The sequence below is a fragment of the Triticum urartu genome, unplaced genomic scaffold (genome assembly GCF_003073215.2).
Source record: "Triticum urartu cultivar G1812 unplaced genomic scaffold, Tu2.1 TuUngrouped_contig_8788, whole genome shotgun sequence".
In the NCBI taxonomy this organism is placed as follows: Eukaryota; Viridiplantae; Streptophyta; class Magnoliopsida; order Poales; family Poaceae; genus Triticum; species Triticum urartu.
The window spans coordinates 1-14128 of NW_024119771.1; the positions used below are offsets into that span (position 1 = coordinate 1).

The 14128-nt window shown below is 41.1% G+C and overlaps 1 long non-coding RNA gene across 5 annotated transcripts; it reads left to right on the forward strand.

Annotated features, from left to right (window-relative positions):
• The first annotated feature begins 3763 nt into the window (after positions 1–3763).
• LOC125532013 lies at positions 3764–9291 on the forward strand. 5 transcript variants are annotated; one of them, XR_007293677.1, is made up of 12 exons: positions 3766–3956; positions 4044–4098; positions 4200–4290; positions 4502–4702; positions 4956–5107; positions 5456–5523; positions 5620–5838; positions 6091–6208; positions 7032–7173; positions 7435–7499; positions 7719–8734; positions 8885–9278. It is a non-coding gene; the product is annotated as an uncharacterized LOC125532013 (long non-coding RNA). The 5 variants fall into 5 exon arrangements; XR_007293676.1 differs by having other exon boundaries at positions 7032–7625; positions 8885–9284; XR_007293675.1 differs by having other exon boundaries at positions 7435–8734; positions 8885–9282.
• The last annotated feature ends 4837 nt before the right edge of the window (positions 9292–14128 follow it).

Here is a 14128-nt window from a genome sequence, read left to right on the forward strand (position 1 = left end):
CCATGAAACCACGCAAGAGTAGGTGGTCCCGCACCTGCCCGGAATCCGGGTCCACAATAAGGCTCTTCAGCTTGCATCTTCGACACGGACATCTTATCTCCGTCTCGTTCTTTTGAAGCATCTCGGCCTTCGTCATCATGCGAACCATGGCCGCCTGCGGGGTAGAGCAAAACGATATTTTAGAACCAAGAAAAAATTTGGCATGACCTTCCCTAAAAATAGGACCAAAAGGAATGCATAGTGCCAAAATTCTCGCCGAAACGGAAATGAATCAAAACATTCCGGCAAAATATTGGCAACTATCGCATTTCAAATACCGGTACCTTCAAACACAAACATATATGCAACACCACAAACACATGCAACACCACAAACATACATAGATCTAGCTAGGCCACAAAAAGTGCATGTGCACGTTGTTGGAGCGAGCCAGGGAGAAAAAAAGTAGATCTACATCATGAAGATAGCTTTCCCCTTACTTACCTATCAAAAAAAGGTAATTTTGCCACTTAATTTTGATGAATCTATGGTGCAAATGAGGTGAGGAGGAGGAGGCAGCCGAAAGCTTGGAGAAGGAGGTGGAGGGAATGAAGTGGGAAAAGTGAGTGCGTAGGTGTGGGGCTGTCCAAAATATCTTGTTGGGGTCCCAGGTTACTAATGGCGCACCACAAGGAAATGCGCCATTAGTAACCCTGGTTACTAATGGCGCACCTGCAGGTGGTGCGCCATTAGAAGTTTTGCAAAAAAGTAAAAAATATAAATATATATACTAATGGCGCACCGTCTAATAGTGCGCCATTACTAGTTTAAACTAGTAATGGCGCACTGTGGAACGGTGCGCCATTAGTAGTTTTGCAAAAAAAAGAATAAGAAAAAATTACAGTAATGGCGTACTCTCTGCCAGGTGCGCCATTACTAGTTAGAACTAGTAATGGCGCATTGTCTACCTGATGCGCCATTAGTATGTATGAAAAAATGGAGAAAAAAATTAATACTAGTGGCGCACCCTGTTTCTGACACTAATGGCGCATCACCAACAGATGCGCCATTAGTATATAGTAGTGGCGCACTGCTTCCCTGGTGCGCCATTAGTATCAATCCTATCTATAGCCCTTTTCCTAGTAGTGTTTCCTTCTTGGGGGTGTTGCTTTTGGAGAACCTTTTTTGTAATCCGGGCGTTGTCTTCGGTGGTGGTTAGAGTGTTGCTGATGCTAGTGATTGATCACCATGGTGGGGTATTTTTTCTTCTGTTCTTTTTATTTTCTTTTTTGGTTGTGTGTATCCTTGATGTCTTTGGACATCTTGTTGATAGAGAGGCCGGGTGTAATTGGAGGCCTTGGGTTTCACGACCTTGATCTATTCACTTATGCAAAGTTTGCTAAACATACATGGCTATTTCTATCTAGATAGGTCATGTACGAGGGTCCTTCATGGAAGATACCATGAAATTAGATTCTTTTTTTCAAATGTGGGTTCCCGCGTAGTGCATCGCTAACTTGGCGTGCTCTTCTGAAAGGGCAAGAAGGTTTGAAGGAGGGTATGCTGTGACAAATTAGGAATGCACATACTACAGAGATATGGCATGATAAATGGGTGCAGGGCACGCCGCTGATGAAACCACTATGATGCATGTGAGAAACTCCGGTCCAACTTGTAGATGATCTTATCGATGAAAAACATGGGCGACTAGAACACTCCTTTCATTCATTAGGTGTTTATCCCATCAGATGAGGTGGCCATCCTTAATATGCCACGACCAAACAATCCAGCAGAGGACATTTGGTCGTAGGTATCGAAAAGAAATGACATTTGTTTTGTTCAATTGTTGTACAGATCCATGATGGACACAAGGTATGGTGTGGTAGATGGACTGTCTAGTTTGTCTAATGGGAAGAAAAATTGAAAAGGCAACGAAAGCTTAGGATACAAGCCAAGTTAAGAGTATTTTGGTGGAGAGTAATTAAAAACATCCAAGCGGGAAAAGAATGCTACAATGCAAGCGGAAATTCGCTGGGCACCTACTCCCTCCGTTCGGAATTACTTGTCTCGAAAATGGATGTATCTAATTACTTGTCTCGAAAATGGATGTATCTAGAACTAAAATACGTCTAGATATATCCATTTCTGCGACAAATAATTCCGAACGGAGGGAGTAGGTGTGAGGGCACTCACTGGCCAAGCCCTGCCACTGCTCGATTTGCCTCACAATTCATGAAGTAGGGCACAGTAAAAAAGAAAATCCATCAAAAACCTTCAAGTTTCAACGATGAAACTTACCGCTTTTGCATTAGAAAATGCCCAGTTTCAATAAGTTTCAAAGATGCAATTTTGAGCAATTTTTTCTGTTGGTCATAGACACAAAATAATTGAATATTATCGGTCGCTCGTACTAAGTTTCAAACAATCAAAATTAACATTTTTTCCAAAAGTTGCCAAAATATATTCAAAATAAATATTATTTGAAAGCGCTGGCCGCAAGAAATATGAATATGAAAACATAACTTAAATTGATTTTTTTGTTTAAAAGACATAGAAGTTTGAAAATGGGTGGCTAAAATAAAAAGGTGGCACCAAGACCTGAGTGCCCCCGCACTTGCGTGCCGTAAATCCTCGCCGTGCACGTGGTAGTTAAAGGAAACATATTAGTTATCAACTTCATATAATTTTGGTTTTCTTTTTTTCCAGACAAGACAGAATCGTGTAAGATACATACCGGGAGGAACCCAGCCTCCTCATAGATCAGTGCTTCCTGGCCGTCGGATCGATTCCTTGATACGTTTTGGGCCATCCGATCTAGAGATGGAGAGAGGCCGGCCGTTGGATTAAAAATAAGCATTGTAGATCGAAACCGTGTCGAAATGGCTGTGCCACCGCCTGTAAAATTGGTGCCCCACCTAGGGCATTTTCGTCATTTCCGCCAGAGGCATATAAAAACAGCAGCCCCCGTTGTAGAACCCTAGCCGCCCCATCCGCGCTGCTCCTCCCGCGACGTCGCGAGGCAAGCGCACGTCCTCCGCCCAGGCCGCGCCCGAGGCCGACCTGGTGGCCACGGTCACCACGCGCCCGCGCAAGGGCACCGCATCCAGGAAGAAGAAGCTTGTGCTCAAGGCGGCGGTGGGCAAGAAGCAGGCACCACATCCGGGAAGAAGTTTGTGCTCAAGGTGGCGGCGGGCAAGAAGCAGCAGAATTGGTGAGACTTGAGAGGCTAGGGTTTGTCTTGTTCCAGTGAACTGCAGGTCGACCCCCTCTCTCTCTCCTTTCTCTGTTCTTGTTTTTTTGTAGTGCTCATCTTGGTTGCCAAGTTTCCTAATACAAACTCATTCAACCACGTATATGTTTAATTCTTAGGTTTTTTGCATATGCAAATGGAAACATCTCTATCTCTAATGCTGTCAATTTTGAGGTACCAAAAGGCTGAGACATTTGATTTTGGGTTAATCCTGGTTATGATGGTGCAGGCTTGATGTGCATATATGTGACTATTTTCTTATGATGAACTTGAAGATTCCTTACGAAATGATAACACTGTCTCTATTATCATTTCGCTGCTGCTCTTTTCATTATTCGATAAATGAAATAGTTTTCCTCAGCACTAATAAACAATTACCAGATTAAATTACCATTGGAGATACTTGCCTTCAAAAATTAGTTTCACAAAAATTCTTTATAGTGTTGCAGGATGTACTATAATAAGTCTATAAAAGTAAACTGGTTTTGGTTATACTTCCCATCTACAGCTTCTTATATCATAAGTATGTGCAGTAAGTCTGTTTTTATATTCCAGAGGCGCATGGGAGTAAGCTCGAGCTGCAGACGAGCTCAGACTCCATAGGAGGAGCATGTTCCGCTGCGCCTCTCCCACCTCCTCGGCGCACAGGGGGATGGCCAGCGCCGCGCAGCAGCAGGGTGTTGATCACAAGATAGTAAATGATTTCTCTATTAGTAGAGGTCTGAAGGTAAGGAAGCAAAGGAGTTATTAATATGTCTCTCTGGTTTTGATTTCATAATGTAATATATGTTTTATCTGTACACCATGTTTGCAGGTTCGAGAAGGGACGAAAGATGAAGAATTTGCCTGAAGAAAATATTGAACAAAAAGTACCTCTCTCTGTCTCTCTCTGTCTCTCTCTCTCTCTCTCTCTCTCTTGTGTACACAGTGAAATTTGTTACTGCATTTTGATGTGATTGTGTTGTCACAGGCTCCAGATGGCTTCCTAGGGGTGATGTGCTTCAGTTTGAGATTGGGATGTTGGCTTTCTCTAACCCGCCTTCCTTGAGTCTGAAGTTGGGGTATATATTTCAATGATTTCATGGCTAAGCGATTCTATAGCACCTTTCAACCAATAGGTTATGTTTTTGTATGAGTTTTTAGAGAAAGTGCAAAAACATTTGTGCTTGTTTCCATCAAGAAAGGACTTTGGAGCCATCACATTTGACACGCCCTAGGCACTCATCAGACTGACTCACCGACCATGCTTTTGGTTTCCAATTGCCCCTGCAGTTCACAAGCAAGCAGGCCGCAGAGGACATGGCACTGGCCATGTTCAACCGTGCCCTGAAGCTTTCTGGAGCAGGTATGTGCCTCTGTGTGTGTCTTCTCTAACTTCATCTCGCTGGATGTATGGATCATTCTGCACGTTGGGCTTGTTGCTGGCTGCTAGCCTGGCTTGTAAGAGGATGCTCCCCTGCTCTTGAGTCCAAGGTACACCAATGATCAAAAGAACACCTAAATGAAAAAAACTCTTCCATTTGTAGTGAAGTTTCTGTAGATGTAATCTCTATTTCTTTTACATGTGGATACTGTTGTTTTGAAGCAAATTCCACCATTATTATTTCTCAGGTTTTGTAACCTATAATCAGTTTTTTTATCAGATTTGTTTGGTCTATTATCAGTTTTTCTCGCTTATTCTCTCTAATCAGAAAAGGAGCCTGAAAATCTGCATTTACATTTGCAGATACTGAGGGAAAGTACATATCCAGAGGCACCAATTGGGAGAGGTACAACATATGCATTTCAAATGCATTTCAAAGAGAACTGGAAGAGCTAGCACCAAAGAGCCCCAACTCACCTCCACGATCAAGTTCTACATGCAATTCACGGATAGTGGTACGATGCTTTATTTCCTGCCTTTTTATTAAGATGAACATGCTTTGTTTGGTTAACTGAATAAGGCATCTCAAAATAATTATGATGGTTTCTCATTTGGAGCTTCACTAAGAGTCTAAGATGCATTGGTTGAATAGCCGTTCTTTAAAGATAGAAGTATTAGATGCCTTGGCGATTTCTTTGTGGTGTAGATTCCTATTATCAACATATTTGCTAACCGCCAAGTTTATCTTGGTGGATATGTAAATTATTGTTCATTGAGAATGCTTCAGGTGATTTGTTGATGCAGAGTCCTAATTAAGCAAACAAACCTTACTCGTCTCCTTCTCTGTAAATCATTGTATGCAGGTTGTCGGCACATCTTTTAACCAAGTCACCTCCATTGATCCTTTTGTTGACAAGCAGCTAGACCCAAGGTTAGTCTCTGAAGATGTCTGTTCATAATTTATTTTGCCCGTCACATGTATTTCTTTGGTATGCTCATTGTATGCGCATCTGTCATACCTGTGCAGACCCAAGGTACCAAACAAAATAAGGAAGGCATCAAAACTCCTAGGAATCTTGCTAGATATGAGCATCTCTTTTGCATGACGAAGGAAATGAGCGGCTGGCTAGATCTAAACATATATTAAATCCTCATTGGATTACAAATTGTGGAGGGACCGGTCAACATTTTTAGTCTTTTACTGCATGGCTGCGAAGTATACACAGATTTAGGAAAACTACCTGCGGTAATTCCTGCTCTGGCATGCATTTCTCTTAATTTTTTATTTATGAATTCAGACCAAGCAGTGTATGTACGATTGGTTGCAGCTAATATTCCCACAGTATCTTATGTACGTCATGTTCCAAGCAATTTCATTCTTCTCTATGATCGGCTGCACGTACATCAACATAGTGTTTCATATGCATCATGTCCCAGGCAGTCAAATGTACTGCTTTATATGATCAATAATTTATAAGGAATGCCTAATTTCTTGCAGCGTTTCCCATGGTAGATCGGTTTGGCCCTGCTGTGCTACCTAACTGATTTTGAATCAGCCGCCGTCGCAGGACCTTCCACAGCTAGACCTTGACGGCGCCAGCCGTATGGACATCCAGGTATATGATATTTTGCTACACCAGTTTTATGCTTTCAAGTCCAGCTAAGGTTAAGCCACACAAACTTCCATTAGTTCTTGAATTTTTGTTTGTAAAACTTTGGATTAACAATCTCAAACAATGCTTACTTCTTATATTCACTTGCAATTCTAAATATATGTGTGTGTTTTCTCTATGCTGTACTACTAAACTATTTGTGTTAAACAAAACACGACATCTGCACACATGTTCTCAAATTGGATCATATTTGAAGGTTTTAAGTATCCGTCCAAATTCCAGTCATGAATCGCCTAGGAGTTAAGCATCAAGTCTCAACCCAACCCTTTTTCATGGCTTCTCTGACTAAGTGATGGTCCACTTTTTATTGATTAGTGTAATTACTGAAGTGCTTAGATTATCGGTTAGTGGAAATCATGTGGTTTTGCCTCACTTTCTTTCTCATTTTAGATCCCGCCTTAACCATACAAAGTAGTTTGACGCCTGACAAATAGGCTGAGCCTATAAATTTGACTGTGAAAAATAAACTGAGCTTATAAGTTTGACTGCCATGTTATCAACTTTCTTTCGACTACAACCATCTCTCTCCATTCTGGCCGCATTCACTTTTATTCATACAACCTGCTTCTGCGGTTGTATTGTACTACAAAGCATGAAGTTGTGTAAGCTGTACGATACCATGTATACACACATACATTTTCTTACTATGGTTAATCCAATTCCAATGTATATGTGTAGCTTTGTGCTTTGCTTCCTGTCTATCTATAGCTTATGAGTTGAGACAATTCCAAGTGTGATCAAATAGCTTGTGTATGTGCCTGTGTAGCTCAACGATCTTTCAAAATGGTTATTCATGTCTGGTTGCGTCTGGCGGGCAACGCGCGGCAAGTCGTGCCACCTATAATTGAAGCATCGTTCATGGTTAGGCTAGAACTACATAATATTGTTGCTCGAACTGCAGCCAGCAGGTGCTTTTCTTCTCCTCCTCAAGCTTCGGCAAGAATATACTACACATATATAGTAGCTGAGAAAGCATGACATGCCATAATTTGTTGTCCTTTTGTATCTTCATACACTGTATCTTCCTTTTTCATGACCCAAAAATAGCTGGGAAAGAATGACATCCATAATTTGTTTTCCATCCTAGGCTCATTTGCCGGCCTATTATTATTCTTTTTTGTCCTTAATAAACTGTATCCTTTCTTTAGTATTCTCCTTTGCTTATTCAGGTAACTGCTGAGGATGTTTAAAAAAGACATCACCAATAGCAGAGCACTGCTGCAATTACATGCAGGTACAAAATTGATGCCCACTTTGGGATCTCCCTTGTGGCCTTTCCTATAATCATAAGAGCTACCAAGAGACACAATTGCTTTTAGTTATCCCCTTCAGAATACTAATTATTGATGTAATGTAGAAGGTAAAAGGGAATTAAATGATCTCTTTGAAATACTTCAGAATACATGCTTCAGAACACTAATTATAGCTATAATGTCTCTCTTTGCTTTGCTAGAATATCTCTTCAAATTTAAGAGGAGCTTGGTACTATTTTTTCTGATGGACTTTCTTTATGAGGATCAAAAGATTTGTCTCTGATGGCTTTTCTTACAAGTTCCCAGCCATTCTGTCACCCTCCTCTCCTATCATTAAAAATAGGACAGAGTTTCGCGATCAGCGATCTGAGGCGCCACTGACAATATTATCAGCTGCCATTCAGCGGCCAATGATGCACAATGGCACAAGTGACATCATCTTCGATTTTTTCTTCTGTTCATTGCCATAAAAAATTAGCAGGCTGCATTTGAGCTTCTAATATTCATTTGATGTTTCAACTAATGGGTTTTATACAATGTATTGTTGGAGATTGGATTGCAAAAACATGAGAAAATAACTTCTGAATGGATGACAACAATGTCGACCTTTTTGGAGAGAAAACTGAACCGGAGAAGACGGCAGCTGAAGAGCATGCTGCGAAAGTGAAGGGTTCTGGCAAGAAGAAAGAATGTATGTTATCTTACATTCTTTCTATTTTGAAAATTGCCTTGAGTGTGAAAAATACTGAGCATGGACCTATGTTCTTATTAATAGCTCTTGCTGTCTGTAGTACCATATAGATAGAAAATAGCTATCATTTCTAATGAAATGATAAGATTTCTTGATCTTCAATAATGATGTGTACATAAATAGTACTAAACTCGATGCTGCCTTATGATAATCTCATGGTGATGTTGAACTCATTGCTTCTATCACATGTGAATGTTTCTTCTTACTTTTATTTTGTTATATCCTGTTTGAGTAAGTATGTTAAACCTGAATTAGTACTAACTTGAGCATTACCTGCATAACCACAATGATGGGACCGGCACCCTCGCGCCAAGGCGCGTTACCGATCTAGTAGCTGTATGAAACCCGGACACATGTAAGGCTGCAGTACCACACGGAAGGCCCGCTGGAAAAATTAGAGTGACCATCAATTAAGGATGACACAAGCGGTCTGGATGCCAAACGAAAATCTTATATCTCTGTCTGGTAACACATTTCCATAACCACTATGAAATTGTGCGAGCTTTCTCACGTCCCAATAAGCTCTATACATATTGTTGGAGGGATAACGAGGGCCTTTTCATCTGTATATTAATGTATCCTTCTAATCAGACATCATCGTGGATGGGCTTGTAGGCCACACGTGGTGCCGCCGTAGCGGCAGCGGTGGAACTAAGAGTCACCGGATTCGGCCAGGAGTGGCTGGTCCCCGTCTCTAGCCATGGTTGGCGTCTTGCCATGTTCAAGCCTCCACGAATGCGAGTGACACTGCGACGTCGTTGATCTTTTTCTGCCTGTCTGGATCGAGAGGAGGGCGGCGTGGAGGCTATTAGCTTTGGACTAATAATGGTGGTTTGGCCCTGATGCTCTTCTTCCGCCAAGTCGTCTTTCTGCCGGATGTCGACAACTTGGATCTAGCCGTTGATGAGTTCCGGTTTTTCCGAGCGGAGATCTATATGGATTGGTGTATGTCGCCCTTGGATATCTTGATCGGAAAGGCTCCGGTCATGTGTACTAATATTATCAGCCAACATGGCCTCAAGAGGGCGCGGCGCGAAGCTTCGATTTCTTATTCATGCCATAGGACATGTCCAAGTCAAGATTCTCAAGGCATTGATAGACGTGGAGAAAGTCATGGCGGCTACGACTGGAGGTCTGCTACCTCTTGAGCGGTCTGCTATCTCTTGAGCTTGCGTTGGTTTTTTTCTTGAAGAGGAAATGGTGATGAAGCAAAGTAGAGTAAGTATTTCCCTCAGTTTTAAGAACCAAAGTATCAATCCAGTAGGAGACGACGCACAAGTCATTGAATACCTGCACAAACAAACACCAACTTGCATCCAAGGCGCTAAAGGGGTTGTCAATCCCTTCGCGATTATTTGCAAAGTGAGATATGATAGAACCGGAAAGTAAAAGATTGCAAAGGAAGTAAATAGGAAACTAAAATTGTAGATCGGAAACTTATATGATGGAAAGTAGACCTGGAGGCCATATGTTTCACTAGAGGCTTCTCTCAAGATAGAAAATATTACGGTGGGTGAACAAATTACTGTCTAGCAATTGATAGAAAAGCGCAAAATTATGACGATATCTAAGGCAATGATCATGAACATAGGCATCACGTCTGTATCAAGTAGACCGACTCCTGCCTACATCTACTACTATTACTCCACACATCGACCGACTCCTGCCTGCATCTAGAGTATTAAGTTCATAAGAACATAGTAACGCATTAAGTAAGATGACATGATGTAGTGAAATAAACGCAATCATGTTGGGGAACGCAGTATTTCAAATTTTTTACCTATGATCACGCAAGATCTATCTAGAAGATGCATAGCAACGAGAGCGGAGAGTTTGTCTACGTACCCTCGTAGACCGAAAGCGGAAGCGTTTAGTAACGTGGTTGATGTAGTCGAACGTTTTCGCGATCCAACCGATCCAAGCACCGAACGTACGGGACCTCCGCGTTTAGCACACCCTTCCAGAAGGAGAAGCGAGAACCATTTCTGCTTTGACCGCTTGCCCTCCTGGCACAGATGTGGGAAAAGGTCTCAGTTGCAGAATCAAATATGAATGAAGTTAGAACAATCAGCGTAATCTCTTTCTCTAGGGCCACTATCAATAATGACAAGAACTCTTACCAACTAGCTTAACGCATCCGGTCTCCTTCTCCTTCGTACCCCTAGCGGATATGAATAATAGGAAGAAACAGGTCCTTTCTAAAGGCGGGCATTAGACCAGAGTTTCGTGAGCCGGAGAAGATCGATAAAGCTTAGAACTTGCTCGTTTGCAGGAGGAGGCGGTGGTATGACTCCGTCCGTTGAACGAGCATTTCGTGCCACCTGTTCGGCGGCTAAGAGAAGCTCTGGTGGTCGTTTGGGGTTCCCCCCTCCCACGTATATAAAGGGGGGAGGAGAGGTGGCCGGCCCAAGGGGGGACGCGCCATGGAAGGAGTCCTACTTGGACTCCCAGTCCAAGTAGGATTCGCCCCCCCTTCCTATTCCCACTAGGAGAAGGAGGGAAGGAGGAGAAGGAGAGAAGGAAAGGGGGGCCGGCCCCCCAACCCTAGTCCAATTCGGTTCGGGCTTGGGGGGGGGGCGCCACCACCTGGATGCCGCCTCCTCTCTCCACTAGGGCCCATGAAGGCTCATTAACTCCCGGGGGGTTCCGGTAGCCCCCGGTACTCCAGAAAATTCCTGCTCGTCCTCGCGTAGGTAAATGATAGAAACAGAATTTTTAATGTGGAATGCTACCTAACATATTTATCCATGCAATTTTCTCTATTGTGGCATGAATGTTCAGATCCGTATGATTCAATACAAAAGTTTAATATTGACATAAACCAATAATACTTCAAGCATACTAACAAGATAATTATGTCTTCTCAAAATAACATGGCCAAAGAAATCTTATCCCTACAAAATCATATAGTCTGGCTATGCTCCATCTTTATCACACAAAATATTCAAATCATGCACAACCCAGATGACAAGCCAAGCAATTGTTTCATACTTTTGATGTTCTCAAACCTTTTCAACTTTCACGCAATACATGAGCATGAGCCATGGACATAGCACTATAGGTGGAATAGATGGTGGTTGTGGAGAAGACAAAAAGAGGGAGATAGTCTCACATCAACTAGGGGTATTAACGGGCTATGGAGAGGCCCATTAATAGATATCAATGTGAGTGAATAGGAATTGCCATGCAACAGATGCACTAGAGCTATAAGTTTATGAAAGCTCAAAAAGAAAACTAAGTGAGTGTGCATCCAACTTGCTTGCTCATGAAGACCTAGGGCATTTTGAGGAATCCCGTCGTTGGAATATACAAGCCAAGTTCTATAATGAAAAATTCCCACTAGTATATGAAAGTAAGAACATAGGAGACTCTCTATCATGAAGATCAAGGTCCTACTTTGAAGCACAAGTATGGAAAAGGACAATAACATTGCCCCTTCTCTCTTTTTCTCTCGTTTTTTCTTTCTTTCCCTCCTTTTTTTTCTTCTTCTCTTTTTTTTTTCTTTTTTTGCTCTTTTTTTCTTTTCCTCTTTTATTTTATTTTATTTCCTCACATGGGACAATGTTCTAAAAAGAAAGATCATCATACTTCTATTTACTTACAACTCAAAAATTACAAGTCGATACTAGAACAAGATATGACTCTATATGAATGCCTCCGACGGTGTACCGGGATGTGCAATGAATCAAGAGCGACATGTATAAAAAACTGATGAACGGTGGCTTTGCCACAAATACAATGTCAACTACATGATCATGCAAAGCAATATGACAATGATGATGCATTTCATAATAAGCAGAACGGTGGAAAGTTGCATGGCAATATATCTCGGAATGGCTATGGAAATGCCATAATAGGTAGGTATGGTGGCTGTTTTGAGGAAGGTATATGGTGGGTTTATGATACCGGCGAAAGTTGCGCTGTACAAGAGAGGCTAGCAATGGCGGGAGGGGGAGAGTGCATATAATCCATGGACTCAACATTAGTCATAAAGAACTCACATACTTATTGCAAAAATCTACTAGTCATCGAAAGTACTACGTGCATGCTCTTAGGGGGGTAGATTGGTAGGAAAAGACCATCGCTCGTCCCCAGCCGCCACTCATAAGGAAGACAATCAAAAATATCTCATGCTCCAACTTCGTTACATAACGGTTCACCATACGTGCATGCTACGGGACTCTCAAACCTTAACACAAGTATTTCTCAAATTCACAACTACTTCACTAGCATGACTCTAATATCGCCATCTTCATATCTCAAAACAATCATAAGGAATCAAACTTCTCATAGTATTCAATGCACTTCATATGAAAGTTTTTATTATATCCCTCTTGGATGCCTATCATATTAGAACTAAATTTATAACCAAAGCTAATTACCATGCTGTTTAGAGACTCTTAAAATAATATAAGTGAAGTACGAGAGTTCATCAATTTATATAAAATAAAACCACCGCTGTGCTCTAAAAAGATATAGGTGAAGCACTAGAGCAAAATTGCCTACCTCAAAAGATATAAGTGAAGCACATAGAGTATTCTAATAAATCACGATTCATGCGTGTCTCTCTCAAAAGGTGTGTACAACAAGGATGATTGTGGCAAACTGAAAAGCAAAGACTCAAATCATACACGATGCTCCAAGCAAAACACATATCACATGGTGAATAAAAATATAGCCTCAAGTAAAGTTATCGATAAACGAAGACGAAAGAGGGGATGCCTTCCGGGGCATCCCCAAGCTTAGGCTCTTGGTTATCCCTGAATATTACCTTGGGGTGCCTTGGGCATCCCCAAGCTTAGGCTCTTGCCACTCTTTATTCCATAGTCCATCAATTCCTTACCCAAAACTTGAAAACTTCACAACACAAAACTCGACAGAAAATATCATAAGCCCCGTTAGTATAAGAAAATAAATCACCACTTTTGATACTGTTGTCAACTCATTTTTATATATATTGGTGTAATATCTACTGTATTCTAACTCTTCCATGGTTCATACCCCCCCCCCCCCCCCCCCCCCGATACGAGCCATAGATTCATCAAAATAAGCAAACAACACAAAGAAAACAAAATTTGTCAAAAACAGAACAGTCTATAGCAATCTGGATATTACGAATACTTCTTTAACTTCAAAAATTCTGAAAAATTAGGACGACCTAAACAATTTGTTTATTAATCTTCTGAAAAAATAATCAGTATTTTATCGCGCTTCTGCTAAAAATGGGAATTTTTTCTTAGCGCAAAAGTTTCTGTTTTTCAGCAAGATCAAATCAACTATCATGTAAGCTATCCCAAAGGTCTTACTTGGCACAAACACTAATTAAAACACAAAACCACATCTAACCAGAGGCAACATGAAATATTTATTACAAAACAGTACCTAAAAAGTAAAAACAAAAATAAAATTGGGTGGCCTCGCAACAAGCGCTATTGTTTAACGCCCTTAGCTAGGCATAAAACGCGAATAGATCTAAGTATTATCATCTTTGTCATGCAATCCATAAGTGGCTCTCATAATAGATTCATAAGGAAATTTAATTTTCTTTCTTGGGAAGTGTTCCATTCCTTTCCTTAACGGAAATTGAAATCTAATGTTTCCTTCTTTCATATCCATAATTGCACCAATCGTTCTAAGGAAAGGTCTACCAAGAATAATAGGACATGTAGGATTGCAATCTATATCAAGAACAATCAAATCCACGGGTACATAATTCCTATTTTCAACAATAAGAACATCATTAATCCTTCCCATAGGTTTCTTAATAGTGGAATCCGCAAGATGCAAATTTAAAGAACAATCATCAAATTCACAGAAACCTAACACATCACAAAGAGTTTTTGGAATCGTGGAAACACT